This window comes from Xyrauchen texanus, chromosome 15 (genome assembly GCF_025860055.1).
Source record: "Xyrauchen texanus isolate HMW12.3.18 chromosome 15, RBS_HiC_50CHRs, whole genome shotgun sequence".
In the NCBI taxonomy this organism is placed as follows: domain Eukaryota; kingdom Metazoa; phylum Chordata; class Actinopteri; order Cypriniformes; family Catostomidae; genus Xyrauchen; species Xyrauchen texanus.
In genome coordinates, this window is record NC_068290.1 from 22,099,821 (window position 1) to 22,105,062 (window position 5,242).

Sequence of the window (5,242 nt, forward strand, 5' to 3'; positions counted from 1 at the left end):
CCCTGGGCACTGGCCCAAGTGCCCTTATGGATAATCCGGCTCTGCCTCCAGGGAAGGTGCCACTCTCCTCTCTAGTAATTTGGCTCATAGTCTAAATCAGTGGTTCTCAACCGGGGGGGCGCGGACACTCTCCCGGGGGGGGCGCGAGTAGGCTACGATGGAAGGGAAAAAAAACTGGAAAAAAATTTTTTTTAGGCACATTTTTTTTTATCACTAAACTACTGTCATAAAAAGTTATAGTTTTGTGTATATATAACTCCTGAATAAAAATTTAAATGTGTTTGGACTGATTTAAAAAAAAAAGTTTTGAACAAATTTGATTGGTTTGTCGATAGTGAGCGCAAATGCAGGTGATAAGCGGTTTCATTAAGCGAGTCATTGAGTCGTTCATTCAACCGATTCGTTCAAACGGCCGATTCATCAAGAATGAGACAGATGTTTGTGAATGGGTCTTTGAATCTTTGACTCAACCGATTCGTTCACAACACTGAATCATTCAAAACACGATTGAGTATTGCTGTGAGATAAGCTATGGCTATGCTGTGATCTTGGTTTGGATTCATCGGATCTATTTTCGCTGCTAAAATAGACCAAAACAGTCATTATTTAGTCTAAAGTGTAAGTGACTTAATATTATTAAAGGGGTCATGACATGGGTTTTTTTATTGTATTATTATGTTCCCTTAGGTGCAATTATAGTATTAATATATATTTTTTTTAAGAAAAACTTTTAAAATCTAGTGATTTATGACCTTTTCCCACCCTGTTTCTCATCCTCTGATTCAAACAGTCTGTTTTGGGGGCGTTTTCCATTTAAGACTTCAGTGTTAACGCCCACTGTTATGATTGGCTAACGTCAGTGCCTATGTATCAATCATTGACGCCCCCAGCCAGAACAATATGCAAGTAAACTAAGTAAAAACACTGTGATTATTCATAATGAATGAAATTGCGCTTTAAAAAGTAGTTTAAAGTTTAAAATAGATTACTTACAATTTGCGTCGTCGTTGTTCCCAGAATAGTCGGCACGGACTTATCTTTGAGCAACAGTTTTCTGGCAAAGCCAGCATCATATTGAGATTTGTTCTCAAAACAGTCATCCTTAAAATGTACAGAACAAACGCTTAAGTTAACACTGCCGTGACTGGGACGTCCGCAAAAAATAAACTGCATCCATTTTTCCCTGACGTCTGGATCTTTCGGCAGCTTATTCAGAGGTTTTGTTTGACCACAGCCAGGAACAGCACATCTGTGTGGCATCGTAATTTTCCTGTGCACAAGTAGTCTCTGTCAGAGCTCGCTGTCCATCGACTGAACACTTGTGAGGCGCACGGCGATACGAAATGAGCGTAGTTGTCTTGCGCTTAAAGCGTAGTTATCTTGTGCTGGAGGCGGTCATATGCAAACGCTGGTACGTCACTTCTAACCGTCACGTCACTTCTAACCATGAATCCAGAACGATGATTAAATAAATGATTTGTTTAGAATGGGGAGGACGTCTTAAAATATTAAACTTGCAGGACGTTTTAATGATACAAAGACCTCTTATATACCAAAAGATCAAGGCAAATTTGGTTTCTCGTGTCATGACCCCTTTAACTTGTTTGTTGAACTGTCATATGAAATCAGTGTCACATTTTCAATCGTGAGGGGATGGTAAATTAAGTGATGGTCAATTGTCAGCTCTCTTGGGTCGTGTGATGTATGTTGCTGAACTGTATTCAAATGTTATAAATATAAAAACACCACATTTTGAAATTTAACTTCAGTATGTCAATTTAGTTTATTTGTGTGTACTGCGCTCATAGACTTTAGAAAACGGCGCTCATTTGTTTGATTTCAACCTGTCTTTGCAAGGCCGCGAAACTCATATTTTGCTCCTTGCAGACAAAGTGCACGCCTTCACACAAAAACTAGACCTCTGGCATGGCCGCATCAGTCGAGGGAACTGCGACATGTTCCCCAGCCTTGCAGACTTTATCACTGATGCAGGCACGTCACACGATTTCTCCTCCCTATTTCAATCAGCGTCTGAGCACCTGTCAGCAATGAGAAAACAATTTGCGACGTACTTTAAAGAGGATTATCGCTCTTTTGCGTGGGTTCGAGATCCGTTTGTGTGCACAGCAAACGAGCTATCAATTGATATGCAGGAACAGCTTATTGAGCTGAAGAGTGACAGTAGACTGAAGGAACTCTTTAGCTCCTGCCCTCTTTCGTCATTCTGGGCAGCATTGATGCAGGAATACCCTGAACTCTGTGACGTCGCCTTGAAGATTCTCCTTCCTTTCGCGTCGACATATTTGTGTGAGGCAGGATTCTCAAAAATGACAGCACTCAAAATGAAATACCGCAATCGTGCACAAATCGAGGATGATTTGAGGCTATGTTTATCAAACATTGAGCCAAGAATTGAGGATCTTTGCAAGGCAAAGCAGGCTCAGGTCTCACATTAACATCACCTACCAGCAAGCTTCTGTAAAAAATGCAGATGATGCCTACTATCAGGCCTAGTAATAATAACAATAATAAAGCATAAATTAATATCAGAGGTCTGGTGCCAATTCCCAATTATAGCAATAGCCTTGTAATGATAATAGGCCTACTGATGATGATGATGATAATAATAATAATATTAATAATAACAACAATAAAGCATGTAACCTCATATAATTATATAGCAATAGCCTAGTAATGATGATAGGCCTACAAGCTCACATTAGAAGTCTGGTGCTACTGCCAATTATAATAATAATAATAATAATAATAATAATAACAACAATAAAGCATGGGGCGGGGCGGGGGGCACTGGGTCCCCAACTGCAATGAACCAGCTTTGGGGGGGCCCAGCTTGCAAAAGGTTGAGAACCCCTGGTCTAAATAATGATAGTATTTGACTAACTGGGGCCCAGGTCAGGAAGCAGACAAATTGGTTAATCCGAACGTCTGCTAGCTGCCTTGAGATGTCACACAGGTAACATAAACTACAACACATAGAGACTGTATCACCTAGATATCTCATAGAGACTGTGTCTGTTCCCCGAACTACCAAACACAATACCCTCACTAAATAATTTAGAAACAATTTGATTAAGGTCAAACTTGAACAAAACAAACAAATAAAAAATACACATCATATAAAAATAGGGCTACTAAACATTAGATCTCTTTCTACCAAAGCACTAATTGTTAATGAAATTATTACAGTTCATTGATTGGATGCATTCTGTTTGACTGAAACCTGGCTTAAACTGGATGAATATATTAGTTTAAATGAATCTACTCCCCCAGGTTATTGTTCTAAACATGAGCCTTGTCTGAAGGGTCGAGGAGGAGGTGTTGCTACAATTGACAGTTAAGTTTTTGGTGTTACTCAGAGGACAGGATATAAATGTAAGTCTTTTGAACTAATAATGCTTAATGTGACACCGTCAGATATAAATAAAAAATCTCTGTCGTCTTTTGTCCTTGCTACAATGTATAGATCATACGGGCCTTATTCTGATTTCCTTGGTGAATTTGCAAATTTTTTATCAGATCTTACAGTTACTGTAGATAGAGCTTTAATTGTTGGTGACTTCAACATTCACATAGATAATGAAAATGACACATTGGGATTAGCATTTATCGATATTCTCAACTCTCTTGGAGTCAGACAAAATGTAACAGGACCAACTCATCGCCATAATCATATGCTAGATTTAATTCTGTCATATGGAGTTGATGTTGATAATATAGAAATTCTGCAGCAGAGCGATGACATCTCGGATCATCACCTCGTGTCTTGTATACTGTGATCAGCTAATGTTACTCAATATACACCACGCTATCGTTCAGGTAGAACTATTCTTTCGACCACTAAAAATAGCTTCACTAATAATCTTCCAGATCTATCTCATACACTCAATAAACCCCAAAGCCCAGAAGAACTTGAAGAAATAACAAAAAATATAAATGCAGTCTTCTCTAGCACTCTTGATATTGTCGTCCCACTTCGATTAAAGAAAATTAAAGTAATAAGCCCTGCACCATCATCACAAATGATCACACTCATGCTCTCAAGAGAGCAGCTCGGAAAATGGAGCGCATGTGGAAAAATACAAAATTAGAAGTATTTTGTGGTGTATGGAAGGATTGTGTCTGTAGATACAGACAGGCACTAAAAGCTGCCAGGTCAGCCTATTTTAGTAAACTTATAGAAAATAACCACAACAATCCTAGATGTTTATTCAGTACTGTGGCTAAATTGGTTAGGAATAAAGCCTCAACTGAACCAGATATTATGTCGCAGCACAAGAGTAATGACTTCATGAATTTCTTTACAGATAGAATTGAAATAATCAGAAATAACATTTTAATTATGCAATCATCTGTCATAGCACCTCAAAAAACAATGTCTAATAATTTTCCTCACATGCAACTTCAATCCTTCGTCATAGGTCATGAAGAGCTAACAAAACTTATAGAAACATCAAAAGCCACAACATGTTTGTTAGATCCTATACCAACCTATACCATTTCAAAACCTCTTATTAATATTATTAACTCCTTGCTATGCTTAGGACATGTTTTGGTCCATACAATGAATGTGAATCAGTGCTAAAATATTGAAGCTCCACAAATCACATAAATCAGCATAAAGTCTAATCCATGTGCCTCCAGTGGTTTAATCCATGTCTTCAGAAGCAATATGATAGATGTGGTGAGAAAGAGATTAAACAATATTTAATTCTTTTTTTACAAATTCTCCTCCCTGCTCAGTCAATCTCCACTTAAACTTTCACTTTCTTCTTGTGTTTTTGGTGATTCACTTTCTTCATTTATATCGCCACCTACTGGGCAGAGAGAAGAATTTCCAGCAAAAATTGATTTATGGACTGGATATTGATCTATTTCTCACCTACGCCTGTCATATAATTTCTGAAGTCATAGATTAAACCACTGGAGTTGTATTTTTTACTTTTATGTTGCTTTTATGTGCTTTTTGGTGTGTCAAAATGTTGGCATCCCTTCACTTACATTGAATGGACTTACAGAGCTGAAATATTCTTCTAAAAATCTTAATTTGTTTTCTGAAGAATGAAAGTCATAGACAGATGGCACAAGGGTGAGTAAATTTTCATTTTTGTGTGAATTATTTCTTTAAGTAGCACATTGTCCTCCTTTTGAGATACAATGTTCCACATTGATTTAGTTCTTATATATTTTAAGACCAGAAATATTTGTGTTCTCATTCTAATGG